Source organism: Eubalaena glacialis, chromosome 16, assembly GCF_028564815.1.
Source record: "Eubalaena glacialis isolate mEubGla1 chromosome 16, mEubGla1.1.hap2.+ XY, whole genome shotgun sequence".
NCBI lineage: Eukaryota > Metazoa > Chordata > Mammalia > Artiodactyla > Balaenidae > Eubalaena > Eubalaena glacialis.
The window spans coordinates 67,198,750-67,221,648 of NC_083731.1; the positions used below are offsets into that span (position 1 = coordinate 67,198,750).

General features: G+C 42.9%; 1 protein-coding gene across 6 annotated transcripts in view; it reads right to left on the bottom strand.

Annotated features, from left to right (window-relative positions):
• The window catches only part of ENOX1 (ecto-NOX disulfide-thiol exchanger 1), a 612,162-nt gene that overhangs the window by 479,977 nt on the left and 109,286 nt on the right, over positions 1–22,899 (bottom strand). For all 6 annotated transcript variants that reach the window (XM_061170742.1, XM_061170743.1, XM_061170741.1 and 3 more), the window contains exon 2: positions 3,020–3,085. The gene's annotated coding sequence lies outside the window, so the exon portion shown is untranslated. The remainder of the gene's footprint in view (positions 1–3,019; positions 3,086–22,899) is intronic.

Consider the following 22,899-nt stretch of genomic DNA (forward strand, 5'->3'; position numbering starts at 1 on the left):
AATTATTAACTAAAAAAACATAAAAATCAGTTCCCCTTTTTTTAAAAATCAGAGTTGCACAGTGCATATGCGTATTATTATCAATTCCACGAAACAGGTATATCTGAACTTTCAGAAATCTCAGATTAGAGAAATTGGGAAGTGCAAAATGGAAGAGGGGAAAAGACTTAGCAACAATAAGTTAGTTTTTAGTTTTCAAGACACTTGAGGTTTCATTTCTGGTTTATTTCTCTTTAATGGTAGAGAAGTGTTAGGTACACACAAAATAACCTAGTTATTAAAATAAGATTTATTAGAATGTTATAATTGTAGCAGTGCCACTTTAGGGTACTAAACAAGTTGTTTAAGGCTGTTTAACGACCAAGATGCAATTGCTCACTGAACTCGACACGTCATCATCAAAAAGCTCTTCCACTATCACTCTGATATGGTCATTGTGTGACCAAAACAAATTGTTTTACTTTTAATTTAGGCCTGTAGACATTCTCACACACCAAACGAGGGGATTCACATGAAGTTATTACAGAAGGATAGTAAGCACTTGTAATAGAGGGTAGTCAGCACTTCAATAAAATGGAAAAGACAAGCAAGCAGTGGAGGCGCCAGGATGAAGTTATACAACCATATACGATGGCATTTGGTGGAACCGTGCCTGCAGGCATCACACACACCATAAAAATTTGCCTTGTGATTCACCAATTTTGTTAGGACTAATGTCAGCGTGAAAAAGGCTAAAATGAATTTTTATTTTCATTTTCATTTTCTACTGCCTGTCATCATCTTATAAATCCAGTGCTGTCTAGGCCAACACTATCCTTCGGCCATGGGATGACCTGCAGCCCCACCCCCAGGAATAGGGAAGCTTCCGTGGGGTTGGGAAGCCTGGAAGTCAATTATCCCAGCCCACCTGATGTCCAGCCTTGGGGAGGCCAGGTGGGAGCCACACAGTCTGTATCTAGATGTTGGCCTGCCCACCCGCAGCACTAACCCGGGGCCTGAAATCAATTCACAGGGTCCTGAAAGATGCCTGCTTCATTCCCAGGACCAAGTCCCCACTGGCCTTCGACTTCTCTCAGCAGGAGGCTTCCTTTTGGGACAGAAAGGTAATCCTTTCCTGGAAGTCACAGTAGATACGTCCAGAAAGCTCTACCCTTGCAGGAAATAAGGGTTTTCTAAATAAACATCACGGAGGAACGGATCATTTAAGTGCTATCTTGAGACCAGGATCCTCACATGCTACCAATACTCAAATCTAAGCAACACGCAAAAGACCATTGCTAATAATTTCTACCCGAGGAAGCACAGAGAAGAGAGAAGAGAGAAGACACAACGGGAGCAGACCTGTTTCAGGACTGCATTTAGAGATGAGAGCTCTGGAACAGACGTTAAATTTAATAAGCGCAAAGTGATGCAGCTGGAAAGAAAGAATAGCCCGGCTAAGTATGATTTCAATGGTACTGAATTAGCTGGAAAGATATCTTGGTGTCCTGATAGAGGTGGCATGTAAATTGCCAGCTCAGCCTGCCATGCAGTAGAGAAAGCGGGTCTGGCTCACAGAGAGGGCTACATTTTAGAAAAAGTCTACCTGCTCTTACTTTTAAAGGAAACCTCGTGTCCCGTTTATGATGTTGTTGAACTTGGACTATCCTAAAAGTAAGAGGTCACTGAGGATAAGGGAGCAGAAGAGCGGCCCACCTCCGGTCACTGCACTTTGCTTTTGCCAAATGAATTTGACCACGGTCATTACGGTCTTTGCCATTCACTCATTCAACCAATATTAAGCAACAAGCTTTGTGCTAGTTTCTTTAGGGCAAACCAAGAGGAACGAAGTCCCCTTCCCTTAGATAGTGTTATGGGTTGAATTATGTGTGCCAAAAAGTATGTGGAAGTCTTAATTAAATGTGGCCTCATTTAGATGTAGAATCTATGCAGATGGTCAAATTATGATGAAGTCATTAAAGGAGTCCCTAATCCAATATGATAGGTGTCTTTAAAAGGGCAGAAATTTGAACACAGAGATAAACAATGCGAAGACACGGGAAGAAGACGGCCGTTCATAGGCCAAGGAACACCTGAGGCTACCAGAAGCTAGGAGAAAGGCATGGACCATATTCTCCCTCACAACTCTCAGAAAGAACCAAGCCTGCTGACACCTTGATTTCGGATTTCTAGCCTCCAGAACCGCGAGATGATAAGTGTCTGTCATTTAAGCCACCCAGTTTGTGTTCCTTTGTTACAGCTGCCAGAGAAAACTAATACAGACTGGGTCACAAAAGAAGCAAGGCCGATGACAAAATTGCCATGGTCAATGGTACTCCTGTGCGGGTCTATCCACAGATGGTTTGATTCAATTAACAGGGCCAGGTTCAGTCAATGGACCAGAGATCACCACCATCTACGTCCGTTCCATAAAGACCATCAAAGAAAGAGATGGTTTATATCCTATATGGAGGCTAACCCAATGTTTAATACTCTAAAAAGATGATTAGAAAGAAAGAAGCCATAAAGGTTAATGGAAAATTAATCTTGGTGACCTATTGGGGCAAATCAAAGTTGTGGGACATACATTTATTTAAAAGGAAAATGCAAAGAATCTTTAGAAGGGCAACTTCAGATAAGGGGACAGAGATAAGACTTTAACTAGAAGAGTCTTCAGTATTCACCTATTTACATCAATGTTGAAAAGATCAAAGCCTTCTGATAAGGTAATAAAGATGAACAATAGCAATAACTCCATGTTAACACTGTAGAAGATGGAAAGAGATTCCAGGTGACCAGTCCTGTTTCTTCCCTGGATGTCTACAGAGCCCCTGTTGTAGGTACTCTGAGATGCTCCCCAAATGCACATTAGTTCACTGAGACCACCCATGACTGGCCCTCTGCACCCCCGTATAAGTGAGTAAAACGCACACAAGAGAATGATGTCAACTGAATGATTAAGCTGCATCACTTCTCCTACAGTGACAAGCAACCTGCCAGTGGCCGTGCTCATTGCTTGCTGTACCCACCATCCCTTTACCTGAACATGGTGAGCGCTCTCTCCTCCACGGTTTATAAGGATGGCATCATGCTGGCTGCAAAGGACCTGTAAAATAAAGGCAGCCGTGTTAGAGAAAACTTCCAACAGCAAACTCAGAGAGCTGTTGGAATATATATAAGCAGATGCAAGGTTTCGCTTGCAAAGTTCTGTCAATCTTCCAAAGAATATTTCTGCTTTAAAAGTCATCCTTGTTGCTAAAGTAGCTACACCAGGGCTGGGGTCAGGGCCAGGGTCCCCCAAATCTGGAAAAGCCTACATAAATCAAGCTGTATATTAGTTAAAGGCAGTACAACCTAGAGTATCATTTGAAAGCAGTTTTGGGGGGCTGATCAGTACAGGGTTACTCTTTTTAAGTGTAGGAAAGACTTCCTGCAAATTTCCAAGTTGACATAAGGGTTAGATATTTCTACGTTTTCTCTTAGGAAGTCTGTGGTTCCTCAAACTATAAAAATGCATCTACATATTTCCATAGAATAAATCCCAACTTTATTTACTAGAAAGTATTTTAAAATCTTGTTACTTGAGTCAGGTCTACAGACCACCAACATCAGCATCACCAGGGAGCCTGAAATGCTAAAACCTCCTGAAACAGAATCTGTATTTTCACAGGATCCTCGAGTGATTCCTATGCACATTCATGTCTGAGAAGCATGGTTTTGAAGCTCCTTATCTATCTGACCTGCAATTACTAGAATCACAAGAAATAGGTTGCCTGAAACTTCAAGACTGTCCTCTGGTGTCCAGAAGTTAATGGAATCACAGTGCCTTTATTCTAGCTGAATAAAGTCCCCAGAAATCCCTTACTGCTGGCTAAGTCACCTTTTCTCTTCCAGAATACGTGGGCTAATTGTACACTTATACCTAAAGCATAGTTGATTCTAGAAGACTTTTGTTTTACACTTACAAAAGCAGCACCACAGCCATTCATTCGTTCCATAAGCAGTTACTGAACATCTATTTAGATGCTCCATGATATCCAACATTGGGTCAAGAGCCCAAAGTGTAGGGGAAGAACAGAAATTACAATAGGAATGGGAGCTCTAATAGGGAAAGGTTGGCACCAGAAGCCAGGGTGCAGAGGAGGGCACTGGTGCACACTTAGAAAGCACCTGACCCAGACCTGGAACACTGCGAGGGCTTCCTGAGCTGAGCTTCGAAAGAAGAAGAGGAAAGACGTTTCAAGAAGCAGCCCACCTGTAGGCGTAGTGAACGTGGTGCTGGGTTAGGGCAAGTACCCAGCCCAGCGATGAAGGAGTCAACTACCTTCACTTAGAAAAAATATTGGATTGTGACTGTATAGAGTTGTTTTTCCCAACTGCTTTGAATATTTGTATGCACGAGCTCTAAAGCCGGCAGCCGTTAGGAACATTTTTTCCCCTTCAGCTCCCCTACCTGTAGACAAGGAGGAATGACAGACATCAAATGCAAGCAGCACTGACTCAGAAGTCTGCTGAACACTGCAAGGGGGCAGGGACAACAGAACTGAGTCTCCGCATCTGCTCTCTGATCACACAGAGTCACAGAGTCAATGCAGCTGCAACCAGCAATACAGGGACCATAAAGAGAATGGCATTAAAGTTAATACAAAAGTCAGGAAACTGTCTTCAGGGAGGGACACTGGCTCTTTGGCTGCTGCATCGCTGGGAGCAATTGAAGGCTCTCGGTGAGACCACAGTGTGCATGCCCCTCTCTGTGCCTGTCTCCTCTCCCTACATTTAAGTAGTCCTTATCCTGCCTCCTTCCCCCTCGCTTCCTCTGACTCATTCTCCTTCTCCCTTACCACCTCCAAGTGCCTTCCCATCTCTAATTCAACTCTCTTCTTCTTTTCAACCTGCCTGCTTTCTCACCCCCTCCTGTTATGCGAAGAAGGAGATGAGGGAGAGAAGCGAGGATAACAGAACATCTTTCTACCTTTCCCCCCTTGATCTCTTTTCCCTGTTCCTCACTAATGTGCCCATACTTCTTTCCCCTCTTCTACGCTCTCTCCTTTCCCAGAGTCGAACCTCTGTTATCAGTGTGTAGCCAGACCTCCCAGGCACAGAGCTTGGAAATTATAGGAAAATTGCTGGGCTCGTCTGCTGTCCCATTGTCACACTTGGAGTTCGCAGATTCTCCCAACCTGCTGCCAGGTCAACAGTTGAGAAGGAAAAAAAACAAACTTTAGGGACTTCCCTGGTGGCACAGTGGTTAAGAATCCGCCTGCCAATTCAGGGGACACGGGTTCGATCCCTGGTCCAGGAAGATCTCACAGGCCGCAGAGCAACTAAGCCCGTGTGCCACAACTACTGAGCCTGCGCTCTAGAGCCCGCAAGCCACAATTACTGAGCCTGCTCACCACAGCTACAGAAGCCCGCACGCCTAGAGCCCGTGCTCCACGAGAGAAGCCACCACAATGAGAAGCCCGTGCACCGCAACGAAGAGTAGCCCCCGTGCGCAGCAACGAAAACCCAACGCAGTCAAAAACAAATAAATAAATTTATTTTAAAAAAAACTTTATAGATGTAGTAAGCTAGCATTTTCTTAGCAGTTTTTAAAATGTAGAACAATGCTGGGCTATTCAGCTGCTGTGCTCAAAGGGTACCGAGACGTAAAATATACTAGGCAAAAGGATTTCATTCTATCTCCGGTTTTTCCTAAGGACGCTCCCTTCAACCCACCATGAATCCAACCCTTTCCTTAGTGTTCGTCTTACCCCTCTTTGTGCCGATCCCCCAAACCCTCCTGGAATGACTGAAATGGGCCTCATTACAGGCAGGAGTTACCAGAGTGCTTCCTGACAAAGACACAATGCAGCACACAAAAAGGCTCATTTAACGCCCCATCAGGAAGCCTTACAAGTTACAGCTTAATAAATATATGAAGATTATTATAATACAGAAAATGTCTGGTACCACCACTTCCTGAATGAAATGCACTTACGGAGTACTCTACAGAGTCGGCTGTGATATGGCAATCTCACACATACTCTTTGAATTACAGAAAAGCAATTTGGCTTTCTTTAGGTATTTCACTCTTATTTTCACCCCTGTGAACGATCAGCAAAACTCTGTAGACAAATCTGCTTTGCTCACCCTTTTATCCCAGCGCCTAGATGTAGTATGTGCCCCTGGCATATAGTATATGCTCCCCAAATGTCTGATGAATGAATGAGTTAATTAATCAAAGAATCAACTGACCAATCACTATTAGCCTAAGACACAACAGAATTAAGCAGCTGGAGGGAAATACTATGGCACACGGATGCACTTTGAAAATTTCCCCTAGGCTTTTGGCAGTGGCACCTAATCATAAGGTAAACACAGGGCTGTGGATGTAACTCACCTCCGAGAAGTAGAAAGGGCAGAGAGGCTGACTGGGCAGGGATACTGAGTGGTCAGATGTGACAACTAACATTCTAATAGCAAATGAGCAAACAGAAAAACTCTAGAGAACAGACAAAAGTTCTCCAAAAGAAATACAGTAGCCTGGGATAAATTAGTCAGTCCCTCCATTTGTTCCCATGATACTTTGTCCAGACCCTATAATTACTGACGCTCTCATCACACCTTTACACTTCTTCAACAGTTCTGAGTCAAACTAGGAAGTAAGGACCTGATCATAGCTCACCAAGATTTCGTAGGCAAGCCAAGAAGGCTCCAGAATGGATTCGCTCTGTAGACCAGGAAAGGGATTGCAATCCTATCTTGGAAAAGGGAAAGAGGAGACACGACAGGTGGAGCTAGGTCTAAATAGAACCCCAAGAGGTCCTGCTTCTCTGGATTCATGTCAGAATTCAGAGACCAGTTAGCAGTTCCCTGAAACAGGGATGCAAGTCACTCCATATCAACCAACCAAGAGTTAGAGCAGAGCTGGCTTAGCCGGCAGTGTAATTTGTTATATCTGGCTCTGAATCTCTTAAAAATGTATTTCATCAACAGTATATAATCAATAGTATTTCTAAAATCAGCATGTACTTTCTTTGTGTTCAAAAATCATGAGTGTTTCTTTTTAACGTTAACAACATTAACACCATGAAAACCATTGGGCTGAGATGGTCACCCCTCCAGAAAAGGCCTCTTCAGATACCCATCCAATTTTCATGTAGAAAGAGCCTCCTATGTTAACTTTCAACTCCACTGCCCCCTCCGACCTGAAACAGTTTTAACGAAAGCCCTGCACTCACATCTGAAAAGAAGGATTTGCCTCTTGAGGAAAAAACTTTGACAACTCTAGGACACATGTATTTTAATTTAAATCTGACCCAGAGTAAAGTACCTCAATGACCCATCAATGGAAAAAGAAAAAATATCTTTAAACAATCCCTGGATGTTACTTACATTACCACATCTGCGTATCATGAGACCTAGATTTGTTACCATTCAAAGACAGTGCTTTCTAATAATAAGGAATTGAGGAAAAGATAGCATGTTTTAATCTTTCGTCCCCTTAAGTTTCAGTTTGAGGTTTCTGGCAATATAGTTTCCTAGCTATATATGGACCACAGACAGCTCTACGATTTCAGTGTTACCTATACAACATTATAAATATTTAGAGGAAGAAAAAGAGTTGTATTTGCCACCTGTATCCACTCCCTAAAGCTCTACAGCTATGTTTTTGCACTGGTCACCACCCAAAGCCAGTTCTGAGTGCCAGCTCCACCTGTGATTCACACAATTCCTTTTCCAGATCAACTCCCTGTTCAGTTTCCCAGCACCTCAACATTTGTGGATTTCTTCTAATCTCACCTCAATAAGCTACTGTTTATGGGAGGATAAAAACCCACTTCTTCCCACAACATTTGGGTGCATGTGTGTATTTGAGTGTTTGTCTCTCATATGATTTCCAAGTTAGAACTCAAGGTCAAGTAGACAAATAGTGCGTACACAACAAGAGCTACAGCATGAAAACAGATCAAGGAAGGGGGGGCCCCCTCCCATCACTTCCACGACATCCCTGAAAGATATGCTCCAGATAACCCCCTTCCCAGCCCCTAGATCCAGCCAACCCCTCCATTAAGCAGACCTTCCTGCGAGAGGGGTCTGGGTGAACACCACTGTTAAGAGACGGCCACATATTTCCACAGTTTATGAGGATAAAGCAATTACAGCTTCAGCCATTCATGAATACAGCCTCTTTAACATTTTAATGAGAACATTAAACTCAGCTGCACTTGGTTTGGTCTCCCTAGAAAGTCTGTTAGGTTGAAGAAAGTTTCTTCAAGAAGCAGTAATGAAATTGCAGGTCTCTCTGTGCCGCCAGGGCATGACTTGGCCACGAACACCGGCTGCATGATGCCTCTCCTGAACGAGCCCATATATTCTGGTAAGGCTACAGTTTGGTAAATGAGAAGAGGCATCTGGAGAAATACCTTCCTCTCTGCAGTATTTGTGGGCTTCTGTGTGCTCACTCATTTTATATCTGACTTGTCTCCTAATTCGTTTTTAATGTTATACACAGCTTGGAGTACAATGTGTGACTCAATAAATGTAAAATTATACTTTTCTGCTATTTTCCCTTAATCATTTTCTACCGCCTCTGTTCTCTCTTGCACAAGGCTCCCAACTGCCGCTTGCCTGGAGGCCCATTAAATTCAGCAGACAACCAAGAGAGCTTCAGAAGCCAAAGATGAACAAGAAATAATTCTCAGACTCAGTGACTTAACATGAATGTCTGCCTCTTCCTCCGAACAAAACCTGGAGCAGTGTGAATGAAAGAGTTTGTCACCTTGAAGACCAACTAGGAGAGAAGAGCAAAGCTAAAGCGGGTTCATCTATTGAAGGTCACGGATGCAGTCAACTCTCCCAACATTTACTGAGCATCTGCTATGCACTAAGAACTGTTCTAGACACTGGGGCGCAACCAGGAGTGAGGCAGACAAGACCTTCACTCCCACAGAGCTTGAAATCTCACGGGAGAGACAGGTAGTAAATAAAAGAAAATGTCAGAGGGTAACAAGTGCTAGAAAGAACCTGCAAGAAGGTGATGTGACAAGAGAGGCTAGTTAAATAGGGTGGACAGGAAAAGGCAAGCAGAGCAAAAAGCTAAAGCAAAATCCTTAAGGTCATGGAAAGACAGGGAAGAATCTCCAATGCATATCACTAAGTGAAAGAAGCTATTCTGAAAAGGCGACACACTGTATGATTCCAAGTGTATGACGTTCTAGGAAAGGCAAAACTATGGAGACAGTCAAAAGATCAGTGGTTGCCAGGGATGAGAAGAGGGAGAGAAGAATAGGATTTGAAATATGCTTTGAAAGAAGAGCTGACAGGATTGGTGATGGATAGATTGGAAATGAGAGGTGAGGGAGAAAGAGAAATCAAAGACGATTTCTGAATAAGAAGAGAGACCATTCCCTGAGAGAGGGAAGACCCTTGGGAAACGACCTATGAAGACCACACAAGGTGCCATGTGGAGCCCTAAGGAAGCAGTGGGGGTCCGAGTTCACCAAGGGAACTCAAGGTCAACTTGCTTGACCTCTGCCTTAATGTGAGTAGCAGATGTGTGCATGTGTGTGATACATACACTCACATACGTGGATATACGCAAATATGTGTCATGCTTAATAGATGGGTTTTGCAATTTAAAGCAAATCTGAGATCATTTCAACAATCTTTCAAGGAATAAAGAGAAAGAGTTGTGTTATTGTTGTTGTTTCCATTAACGTGCAAGGAAGCTGAGGGCAAATAGGGGGAAGAGTCTTTCCGGAGGTCACATAGCAAGGGGTCAGCAGAGCTGAAACAAGGAACCAGGCTTCCCTGCAGGAGTTCACACCACGTATCACACCCTCTGTAAATCATCCGGAACGATCAGGGCACCCGCGAGCACCACGCTTCATGTGGGAACACGCACCCCGGATGAGGGAAGGGTGGGGTTGATGCGGCCTCCTTTCCTATAGCAAGCTCATCCCGTCTGGATGCTATTGAAATCATCCATAAAATGTGGTTGACAAATCTAAAAAATCAATAACATGAAAGCAAACCTCACAGAGAGCAAATCAAATATTCAAGTGCAATGGGACACTGATTTTTAAACAGACGTGTTAATTATGAACAACAAGGCCTCTCAGGCACAAGCCCTTCAGGGTTACACATAAGGAGCTTCCTCAGAAATGGAAGAAGCTGGCCTAATGCCACCTCTTCATACACCTCCCCAGGAACTCCTCCCCTGTGCCTTAGGTTTCCCGAAGAACACCCAAAGCACTAAACACATTTTAGGAAAAGGGAAAACCAGAGTTGACAGGTCAGGTGTTTGCAATATTATTTAAAGGAGTAAAATTCAACTGGATGAAATCACCACTAAAACCATTCCGGTGATGTTTGAAGAAGACAGGGGGCAGGCCCGGGAGGAGTGGGCACGCTATCTTGTCTGCATGCCACCTCTACGTGGCTTCAAAACAGACTCTCCTCTTCCATCTACCAGGCTCTCCCTCATCATCCACCAGGCTCTCCCTCAGAAGCCGCGAGGTCTCCCACCTCGACGTTTTGAAGTCTGAAAGGGAAACAAAGAGGGGGTGTCTGCCTCTGTGTTTCTCGCTGTGAGTCACACACTCCCTGCTCTTACTGAATGTAGGTTGTTTGTTTTCCTGTTGATTTGCAGACTTCCTCTCTAATAATGTGTTGCCAAAGGACCTCTACAATGGCAGGCACAGGCCGGCTGATGGACAAGACCACAGCAAGTGGTACCCACAGTAACGACTGAGAGCGCCCAAAGGAGGCGGCTCGGGAGAAAGGAGTTTTGAGATGCTTCGTCAGCTGCACCCTGTCCTCCTAGCTGGAGATTGAGAAAATCACTTGTCAGCGTTAAAACCACATGTAAAGATGGGAATCACTCCCCCTACAACACTGATTTTCTTACCGAACGCTTTCACAGAGGCACATAGGACTGACAGGCTCTCTGCACACACGGAGGAGAGTGGACACCTGCCCTATCGTTAGATAGATGCTCAGGCAGCTCACTCCCTGAAACTACCCGCAGGCTCCCATTCACATGAATATCCTCCACCAGGCCCTATCTCCCTGTCCGCTCTGCCCTACAGAATCCTTTGTCCTGCTTGTACACATCATTTTCCCTAACTCTGTCTTCTCCTATCAGTAAAGTTTTCTTGCTTTTTTGGTAGTGTGGTTATTGAGATTTGCAAAGAGAGTTCAGGAAAGACAGATGGCAAGAAGAAAGGCAAACTGGGGCTAATTCACAGGGGACTTGATTCAGAGAGTCTGCTCCTAGGAAGAGCCTAGTCAGCGAGCAAGATGGGCCGATGGTGGGAGGCCTGGAGGGCAGACGGGCACACAAGTAGGAATGACCAAAAGCAAGCAGTGGATTAGAAACCAGGGGGGCATTTGAAGCAATGGGCTTTCGACACCACTATGAGACATCTTAGAGGCAACCCTAGAGGCTGGAAGCAGACGGCTGCAGGATGCCAGCGGTACGTGTCATTGGAAATGGCTAGGAACGGAGTAGGCAAAAATAAGGCAAATGCTCACACTCTTGTCCCTTTATAGTCATAACGATCCCTCTGTACAGCTCTATTTTTTGTCTTTCCTTCACAGCTTGGGTCCAATGTCAAACGCTCTTTTATCCTCACAAGACACCTGAGACCCTGGCCAGACAATTATCAGAGTGATGATCCTATCTTTACACAATTAAACACCACAGCTTTCTTTGCCAAGCATTTTTCACATATACTGTGTCTTTTCATTCCCATAACACTATGTGACATAAACACTATTAAATCAGTAAATCCAGGCTCAAAGAGATTTAAAAATTTTGCACAATGCCACCCAAGTGAAAGAGCCTTCATTCAAACCCAGATCTTGTGGCTTGAGATCCTGTGCTTTCTAGAACACGCTGTTAGTATATTTCTTGTTCTCTAACTCTATGTGCTATAAATTTCACCACTCTAGGCTTCACTAATTCAGAGCTGCCGAGGCAATAAACCACCATCAAGTGATACCTCACTTACTTGGAATCTGGGAGGTGCCACAATAAATGTGCATCCAATATCATACAGGGTGCCGGATGAGGAAGCTACCAACCTAAATGTGGAAAAAAAGAAAGCTTGCCTTTGTTTAGTCATGAGGCCTACATCACCAACTTAGCACCAATATGCAATTAAAAACTTAATTTGCTAACTACAAATGATTTAATTCTGTTCTCAAGGCTAATCAATGTTTTTTAAAATTCAAAAAAATAATTCCCCCACATATAAGAGGTATAATCTTAAAGTAGTAGCACTGAGTCTATAGGCTAAAATTAAAAACCATCACGGTCATATAGTTTTGTCATGAACTTTTATTATTTATTATATTATCCCATAGCTCAAATTACTATTAATTCATATCTGCACCTCCTTAAAGAGTCCAGCATAAAGCTGGTCTCCAAATATTTGCTGAATGGATGGATGGATACATAAATGAACGAATGCATGTGTCCATCAAGCTACACTCCATGCCAGTGGAAGAGGGAAATGCCACTTGCTTCAAGGACAATGGACCAAGCCACAGAGACACAGATCCAAATCCTGCTGTTTACCAACTATGTCATCGTGGGCAAATTAACTCACTCCTTGATTCTGAGCTTCCTCATCGGCAAACGGGGACGACGGAGTGCCACACAGAACTGGTGGGAGGATCAAATGAAGTCACAGACTTGGCACACTGCCTGGGTTGCAGAAGTTGCTGTAGCTTATTTATTTCCCCGTCTCTCGACTGCATTTAGCATGATCTCTTTCATCCCAACCTTCATAATGGTGCTTCAGTACACAAAACCCTGCTGTAAAGTTAATGGCCAAACATCAAATTTATTTACAGTGATGACCAATCTCCCCTCCACTAACATCAAACTTATTTATTCATGGTCTAGAGACAAGCTGTTATGCATAAAAGGTGTTCAACAGATTTCGATGACTAAATGTTTTGAGGACTGAATGAGTAAATGTCCCAGAGAAGTGAAGCTCATCAATACTCTTTATATTTGAAAGCTAAAATGTAATGTATACTTAACCACTTTGCTAAAAGAACAGGACGAAAGAACTTTAACTTTTTCTTGACTCGGGGCTGTCAACATGAATTTAAGTTTTAGCACTGGAATAAGAAGTTACAGGGATTTCCCTGGTGGTCCAGTGGTACAGAATCTGGTGGTATAGAATCTGGTATAGATTCTGCCTTCCAATGCAGGGGACACGGGTTCGATCCCTGGTCAGGGAACTAAGATCCCACGTGCAGCAGGGCAACTAAGCCCGTGCGCCGCAACTACTGGGCCGGCACACTCTAGAGTCCGTGTGCCACAACTAGAGAGAGAAAACCCACACACCACAACTAGAGAGAAGCCTGCGCGCCATAACGAAAGATCCCGCGTGCCGCAACTAACACCCGACGCAGCCAATATATAAATATATAAATAAATAAATAAATAAATAAATAAATGTTATAATTCCTTGTAGGCTTTTTAAGTCAGTAAATTTGCTAACACTAAATGTTCCCAGATTTCGACACTGTGGTCACAGCTTTCATTTCTTCCTGTGGTCAGCGGCTTCATCCCCTGGAGGGCATGAGACACTGGGGAATTAACAAGACAAAGTCCCCGTCATCGTCAATATATGTATATGTATAGCTGATTCACTGTGTTATTAAGCAGAAACTAACACACCATTGTAAGGCAATTATACTCCAATAAAGATGTTAAAAAAAAAAAAAAGAGTTTATCAGGACTGATTCTCAGATATTTCTCATCTGTGGCCTCATGACACATATGTTTGGTAAGAGCTTGAAGGAGGGCCTGTATCTTTCCTAGACCAAGGAGGACTGCTCTACCCCTAATGTCTTCCACATATGAGGCACTCAACAAACACTTATAAAGTAAATTAATAGGGTAAATAGTATGCAACCTTTGTAATTATCATTTTCTATTTGAAGACTTTATTCTAATCCATGACCAGGTCCCTTAGTTGTTTGAGGCTGTACTTTTTCATCTGCAAAATAAGGCAGCTGGGTTAAAGGATCTCTAAGATCCCTTCCAACATTAATCTTCCATGATCCTATCCTTCTAGGCACCTATGTATGTTCCAGATGATAGAGCTGCTGGAAATCCGACTACCAGGTAAGTGAGACCTTAGAGGACATAATGAATAAACAATGCATCCTTCACCCTCTAATACAGACATCCTCACAAGAAGATATTATCCTTGTACCATGGCAACAAATATAAAAAGAATGAGCTCTCTTATTTCTCTCACCCCCTAACATCATACATGATAGTAGAAAGATTGACCTTGGCATGTAAACATATTGATCCATTTTTTTCCCCCTGTATCAAATGTTCGTAAGTGAAAAACTAGTATATCTCCAAAGTCAACTGCATTCAGGCAAATAAAACCTTAAAAGAATTTTTTTTTTCTCACAACTAAATCTAGTGCTTTCATTGACGCTCTGTTCCCAGCTATTTCTTGGTTCATATATTAACTTATCAGCTACATTTGTTTAAATGATACTACAGTTTCACTGTTTGCACAGAAATATAATTCAACTCCTTTAAACTAGTCTAACTTTCTTAAAACTGAAACTTATAAATTAAAAAAGTTCACACAGACAGGAAGCAGATACTTTCAAACGCCAAGTCAAAGGTTTGTCAACACTAATCTCTGCACAGCTGGGAGGGCACTTATGGGCACAGCTTCTCCCCTGGAGACAGAGGACGCCTTGGACAGCTTTCTCTCCCAGGTAGGAGGTAGGACGGTACGCCTGTAAGTCCATCCTACACAAATTCAAAGTATACTTTCCTCCAGCGTTGTACCAAATCTCAAGGGAATGGGAAAAATGAATAAAACATATCATCTCTGCCTAAGAGGAGATGCAGCTAGGCCAAGTGAATGAAAGCGGTGACACTGGCAAACAACTGCCTGGGATTGGAGGCTAGCTTTGCCATAATTAGCTGGAAACCGTGGGCAAGTTACTTAACCTTTCTGATCCAGTGTCCTCATCTGCATAGTGGTGCTAGTAACAGGACCTACCTCATTAGTGCTGTTAGGGGGAGTAACTAAGTTACTGCTCTTCCTGGCACACAGTAAGCACTCAACGTTAGTACCTGTATCGTGATTATCACCATTATGAACACACAACCCATGAGTTGAAAATTTTCACTGTTTTTATTTAGCAAAATTGAAGCTATAACAGATCCTAGGAAATAAAAGGAAAAAACAAAGTGGAAAACTATTTTTCCAACAAGTTTCATTTTTCTTGTGTCTTCCTGACAAATCCTAACCACATCTATTCCTCAGAGAGATGTAAAGATGGTGGTGGGTAGGGGTGTAGAGAAAGATGTAAGGAAATATGGGACAGAGAGAAAAAGAGAAAATAAGAGGGGGCAGGCAAGAGGAGCATTCCTGAGTTACCTAAAACCATCAGGTAGACAGGAGCTGAACAAAGATAGAGAGAACCTTTGTTGCAGCCTTGCCCTGGCTTGTTTCCTTCTCTGCCCAGAAAATCCTTCCTCAAGCACTGAACTACCACACTTATCTTTTCCTCACCACTCTGTGCTTTTCTTTCCACTGTTTACACCTTTGTTTTATCGAATATTAGATGCAGAAAGAGCCTTAGAAGTCACCTAATCCAGTTCCCTTATTTCATACGTGAGAAACCCTGAGGGCCAATGAGACCAAGTCATTTACCCAGGGCGGGACAGCTTGGCAATGGCACAGGCAACATTAACATAGGAATCCCGGTGCCCCTGGTCTGTGCTGTCTCCCTGAGGACAATAAAACGAGGACATTTACCCACATGGAGTCTGGCTGGCCCTTATCCCAATTGGCAGATATGTAAGTTTTTATCTTGGGAAGAAAATCTTGAGAAATATTCCTAAATGAATTAACAAGAAGCTTACTGTTTTTAATTCAATAAACATGTTTTATTATTAACTTCATTGCCTGCTAAGCCTGAAATTAGGTTTTTCTATGCTTGGGCAGGTCCTCCCTCACCAATAACAGAACAATCAGATTTCAATTAAACAGATATTCTCACTTGGGGTGCACACACACACACACACACACACACACACACACACACACCCCCAAAGAGGCATTTAATCAAAGCACAGTTTGAGCCCATTCTTGTTGCTACTCTTCCTGCCTGTGTTTAAGAGAAGTAGATGTCAAATGTTACAAGATAAGGCTCTCTGAATACAGAGACTTCAAATCATTTATCTTCCAAAGTGGGAACAATTTCTTTGCTATTACTTCCTATGCTATTTCTAATCCAATAACAAAAAGCAGCCTAACCGCTGTACTCAACAAGCTTTTGTATCTGGCTTCTCCGAGTGCCCTCGGTATGCTTTGCCCAAACCAGGTCAACAGTCTCCTAAAGCCTTGACTTCCCTCTTCCTAGCTTTCAATTCCACAGTGGAAGACTCACACTCCGAAGCCAGGGTCTTTTAGTACCATTTAATAGTATATATTTAAAAATAAACACTGTAAGTATGTTTTTCCGTTGTGGTTATAGCACAGATCCTTAAGTGTAAGAATCTGGCTAAAACGTTTTGAAGCAAGAAGCAGCTCCTGGTTTGCTTACACTCTCCCCCTTTCCCTTTCCCTGCTATGAGGGTGGCTTCTTTCTCATTTGCTTCACTATGTGGGGTTTCGAAGCTGTGACCTCACTGTGATTGAGGGAGAGACTTTGGCCATCTTCTCACATTGTTTAGACTATAGAAACATCTGAATCTGGGCCACTAATAATAACTCAGCTCTGTTGCCTAAAGAAGTGTTTACTTTTAGTAGACTAGACCCACATAAAGCCTATTTATTAGAACTGTGCTTGGTAAGTGTTGTTTACATGGATTATACTCTACTACTACTAATATGTGCTTTGTTTTTCTTATTCTCTTTATTTTTCTTTCACAGTCGATATAGGCTGGCCACCAACGGTGGTGGTGGTCGTAGTGGCTGCCATTCTCATTCATATGAATCCAATAATAGGAAAAGCAGAACTCAACATTGCAAAAACAAGTGTGGAAATCAAACACTGACGCTGGGGAAGAGTTGAGCCCAAAATTTGAAAGTTTCTAAGAAAGAAAAAAAAAAAGTTGCTGCATCCTCCTACCCTGCCTGCCAACTAGCAGTGGCAGTTCAGTCTCTCCAGATGCCTCTCATAAAAAGAAGCACCACAAATGTAACAGGAGCTGAGATCCTGGGGGAACCAATTAGATTTAAGCTGTTTTCAAAATTCTGTAAAAAAAAAAAAAAAAAAAAAATGAAATTGGAAAAAAAAAAAACCACACCTGGCACTTGACATTTTACATGTTCTGCTTAGCACCTGTGGAATAATCCTTATATAATGGCTAGTTGTCACGTTTATAAAATAAACCTCGGGTTTTTAATGTAAAAGAATAGAACCACTAGGCTAGGAAAACAAACCACTTCAGAGGAAGAATGCGGCACATCACATGTAAACCTCATCCTCCGTCTTTAGAATATCAGCCAAAACATGAGAAATTAGGCCAAGGTCAGTGGCAGATAATTGCAGAAAAGTTCTCCTCCAATAGCTGGCTGGGTAATACTATAAGCTTCCTGCAACTGTCTAGCAAAGCCAGGGTGGGTACAGTCCTATAAGGCAAGAGGAATTTTTAGATCCTGCCTCGACCCCTCCAATACAAGCTCCTCAGTGGCCCTTTGATAAGTGATGACAGGAGAAGCTGGGATGGGAAAGAGGAGCAGCTTCAGAAAGGACAGCAAGTGTCTCCTCAGGTGCAGAAGCAGGTCTGCGTTTCAGCTGATGGTAGGAACCAAGCACCTGGTGTCCCATGCCTCCTAGAGTTCACCACACTAATTTGATGCCTACTTGTGAGTCAGGTATAACCTTTCTTAATTAGATGCACAGCTGACACGTCAAAGACAACAGAACCAGGCAAAAAGATAGTAAGGCTTATACAAAACCAACTTCAGTTGGGTTTCTGAGATGGTTTCTCTTCACTCTAGGATGAAGTGGCCACAGATCTATCTCCAGAGATGATTTTGTAAAAGCAACCACTCTACCCTTCAGGCCCTCACTCACTCCTTCACCCTGTCTTAAATATGGCATCAAGGTAACGGGGTCCAAGAAGTGAAGAAAGAGGTAAAAGGAAACATGCCCTCTTGAAAAATATTCCAGGGCTCCTGGGCAAGGACATGCTTTTGTTATACTATGTGGTTGAATGTGAAACATCCAAAGATGAAGATGCAGACGTCTATGCAAGAAGCAACTCACCTGTCAGCACCTGATCTTTCTCAAGTTCTACCTTAAATATAACCTATTCCATGAGGTTGTTCTGATGTCCTAACCGGAAATAACATCTCCCTCACTTGAGTTCCCACGTCCTTTCCTATTTGGTATTTTAGCCATCTATGTAACTGTCGTATTGCCCCTTTAAGCTCTTTGAACAATGATATTATACTGAGTGCAAAGAATGAAATATAATGAATGTCAGATTCTTGACTACGTGGTAGAGACAAGTATATCAGTTACTGAGGAACCCAAGTGGTCAGGGGGGACTTTACCCAGCTATACTTGATAGGACATCAGAGCTACACTGTCAAAGGAAGGAAGAAGAGTGTATCTAAAATTAAGGAAGACGTAGAGAATGGATGTGTGGCCACAGGGGAGGAAGGGGAGGGTGGGATGAATTGGGAGATTAGGTTTGACGTAAATACACTACCATGTGTAAAACAGATGGCTAGTGGGAACCTGCGGTATAGCACAGGGAGCTCAGCTCGGTGCTCTGTGATGACCTAGATGGGTAGGATGGGGGGTGGGGTGGGAGGGAGGTCCAAGAGGGAGGAGATATATGTATACATATAGCTGATTCACTTCGCTGTACAGCAGAAACTAACACAACATTGTAAAGCAATTACTACGCCAATTGAAGTAAAATTAAGGAAGAAAATAAGCAAAAGTCTGAGGTCCCAGGATGTCTCCAAACACATTTATTTAAAGTCTAGTAGGTTCTAATGACCCTCTGAGAGGCCATGAAGGGCAATCAAAGGTCCTTTTAAGATGGGAACATCAATCCCATGATAGCGCTCCTAACCCACACCAGTAATGGTGATCACTAGAGGATAATAATATCTTTGTTTTTGAGGTCCTAGAACGCCTCTGAGGACCATCGGCCTACAGAGAATCTTCAGAAACAATTGAATTCCCACGTTTGCATTCACCACGCTGAATGCTATGACCTCTGTGATAACAAGAAAGGATTAAGAGCTTAATTAAGCCAAGGCTCCGTCATGCGCAGTAGCTCCTGCCAATCATGGTCAGTGACAGGTTACGTCTTTTCATGAACTTTTTGGAACAATATTTTCCCTAGATAATTACAATATGCGAGCACGTACAGTGTGTCAGCCAAACCTAAAAGTTCCATGGTCATAGCTAACCAGTATCAATATACATATTTGAGCTTTGCAATGGCTTTCAGAGAAACAGTGTTTAGAGTGTTTCTTTAGAGCTAATACTTTTTAGAAATAATTGTTCCTTCAGCGTTTGCTTTCTTTCTGGCCTCACTGTGCAAATCATGCTGCTCTTCCTCAACTTTCCCAAGATCCCCAAGGTCATTCTCTACGGTGTTGGCTTTAAATACGACTTGGTGCCAAAGATCCCCACTCAGCTTTCAAGTTCACCTGGATGACACTTGCCCACACTGGGTCTCTTCCTGTTTCCATACATCCAGATCTAGTTGATCGGCATTTTCTGCAAAGAGTTTCACTTCCAGGAATTGCAATCTGCCTCTTGCATAGTTTCCTCCCATTCCCCTGGGTAGGTGGCTGCCCAGAAGGCAGCAGGGAGGAGGAGCTTTTTGATCTAATGAAGCTTCTCTGCAGGACTCGCAGCTAATGGCGAAGAGCTGGGCTGGTAGTTCTCTGGGGAGAGCAGGTGACCACAAGCGTAAGGGCTCAGCTGAGAGGCACTGGGGCGCCTTGCTGGCCGCCTAAAGCAGGTCCTCCAACCTCTGAGCGGTGACGTGTTAATGGCTTACGTAATGAAGAAATGAGTCAGTGTACTTGACAATTCAGACTTGAACTATGTAAGGCCTCAATTCAGAAGGAAATTCTGAAAGACAAGTATTAAATGGTGACACATTTTTTTTTTCTTTAAGGTGCTGGTGGTGGGGAAGAGAGGCTAATAAATGATAGACATCTGTGTTCTTCTGCTGTTTCCATCCTTCTGGACTTTTAGACGACTGTGAGCTCCACGTTGAGCCCAGCTAGTGTTGCCCCTGAGCATCCTGGGAAATGAGAGCACCTTGGCCTGCCGAGCCCAGACCCATTACTTAGCAGATTCGCCCTCCTCAGGAACTGAAGAAGCTTGCCACGGCCTTTTAGAAGACCCAGGGCAAAAATCAGCACACTTTTTTTTTTTAATTTACGTTTTATTTAAGTATAGTTGAATTATAATGTTGTATTAATAACTGCTGTACAGCAAAGTGACTCAGTTATACGTACATACATTCTTTTTCATATTCTTTTCCATTATGGTTTATCACAGGATATTGAATATAGTTCCCTGGGCTATCCAGTAGGACCTTGAACGAAATAATGCCATTTGCAGCAACACGGATGCAACTAGAGGTTATCATACTAAGTGAAGTAAGTCAGAAAGAGAAACACAAATACCATACAATATCACTTATATGTGGAATCTAAAATATGACACAAATGAACCTATGTGTGAAACAGAAACAGAATCAGGGACATAGAGAATAGACTAGTGCCTGTCAAGGGGAAGGGGGGTGGGAGAGGGTTGGATTGGGAGTTTGGGATTAGCAGTTGCAAACTGCTATATACAGAATGGATAAACCACCACACGGTTTTAAACAATGAGAAATCTCCTAAAATAAATGAAGTCTTGGCCAACATAAACCAACCAAGGAATCAAAGTGATGGATGAGACCTTAGTATAGATAACCCTTCAGCAGGCTCTTGCCATGTCATGGTTAAAATGGCAAAGGAAAGTGTCTTGACATTCTAAACAAAGAACAAATGATAGGCAAGGCTTAGAGTTTGGGACCTCATAACAAAAGATAACCCTAAGGAGCCATTAGGATATGCCAGGATTGTATTTATGTTATCTCACTGAATCCTCATAACAATCTTTTGAGGTAGATGGTAGCGTTAATAACCTCATTTTTAAGATGAAGAAACTGAGGCTTAGTGAGCTTAATTAAGTAAATCATCCAAGTCTCCCCAGTTTGATGGGATTTGAATACATGCTATCAGTTACTTATACCATCAGTGGCCAAGGAGATTTTTTAAATCAGAATTAGCCTATTTCCAAGAGATTTTGGAGGATGAAGGAAAGGGGTGAGCAAGAAAAACAAGAATTCCTGGAAAAAAAAAAAAGCTGTGAAAAATAAAAAGAAAGAAACTGAGGAAAACACAGAATTTCGCCCTCATATTATCAGTTCATTTCTCTTATCTGGCTTAATGAGGCAAAAGGAGATTCTAAAGTCAGACCGTGTGAATGTTTGCCCACTAAGACTGGGGCTTGTTCTTAGCCAAGTGAGTTGCCTGTTAAACACAGTTTCCCATGTAGACTCAAACCTCACTCACATGGTGTCGCTCTTAATCAAGTGTGATCCGTCCCCATGTGGCTATTTCAAGTGGTCAACACCCAGGAACTGAGTTTTCCTACTGCGTCTCCTCCTTGGGGAGGCCGGGGAGGGGTGGTGACACCATGGGAACGGTGTCTGTCTTCTTTCCTGTGACTCAACCGAATATGTCAAAGAAATGCTGTTCCTGTTGGTCCTGCAGCAATACATGAATTATTCCATCTGCCAAGCAAATTCATGTGGAAAACAGCAGGCTATCTCTAGCCGAGTGCCACAGAAAAGTGGGCAAGGCAGCAATGAGAAGCTCCTCAAGCAAAACCAAACCACAAGAGAGATGAACTTTAGCCACTTCCTTCATTCCTCCCATAAAAACGTGTACACACATCTCCACCTTCCTCTTGCCAGAAATGGGGAGAAGAGAATTTCCTTCCTCCTCTGTTTTCTCATAACTACTTCGGACCAACTGCTAAATTACAGTGCTTACCATATTGTCCTGCCATATATTTTAGGTGTCTGCCTTCCCACTTAGGTAATAGCTCCTTTTATCCCCTGAATATTTGAGTCCCATGCATCTGGCATCGTGCTTAACAAATATTGTTAAACAAACCAATGGAAGAGTGAATGTAACGATGAGTGAATGACAACTTGCTCCAGGGCTCTGGCTAACTAGGGCAACAAGAAATGTTCTCTTTCTTCTCTTGTTTATGACTGAAGATGGCTGACACTGTCACACTTAGAGGGGGGGTGGGGAGGGATAGATCACACCCATTTGTAGTGTTAGATGTCTAGGATATTTGGACACTTAATGAATGAGTGCTTCATGTGTGGTTATATGTGTATGTGTTTTGCATTTTCCTCTGCTCCTGTCTCTGTAGAGTTCATCTTTCCCACCTTGTACCCAACAAGCCTACCTATCTCATAATTTGCTCCCTTTATCACTTATTTTCTTTGGACTTAATTAACTCAATTAGAATCCTTACTCTAAAAAAGGCATTCTCCTTCTACCTATAAGTTCCTGGAGGGAGGAAAGGGCAGGAAATCTGACTTGGTGTCACCGCACTGCGCTGCCCACAACCTGCCAGCCATGTTCCAGGTATGATGGAGGCTGGAATTGCAGCAAGACTCAATACAGACGTGGCCCCTCCTCTTGCAGAATTTACAGTCAGTGATAGAAAGAGAGAGAAATAATAAGGTGAGTAAAGCGTAGTAACTATGACAGAGGAAACGCAAGGTGTTATGTGAGCACAGAGGAAGGAGATCAAACCTAATCTGGAAATCAGCAAGGGCCTCCTAGACAAAGTCCTTTGAAGTTTTGACCT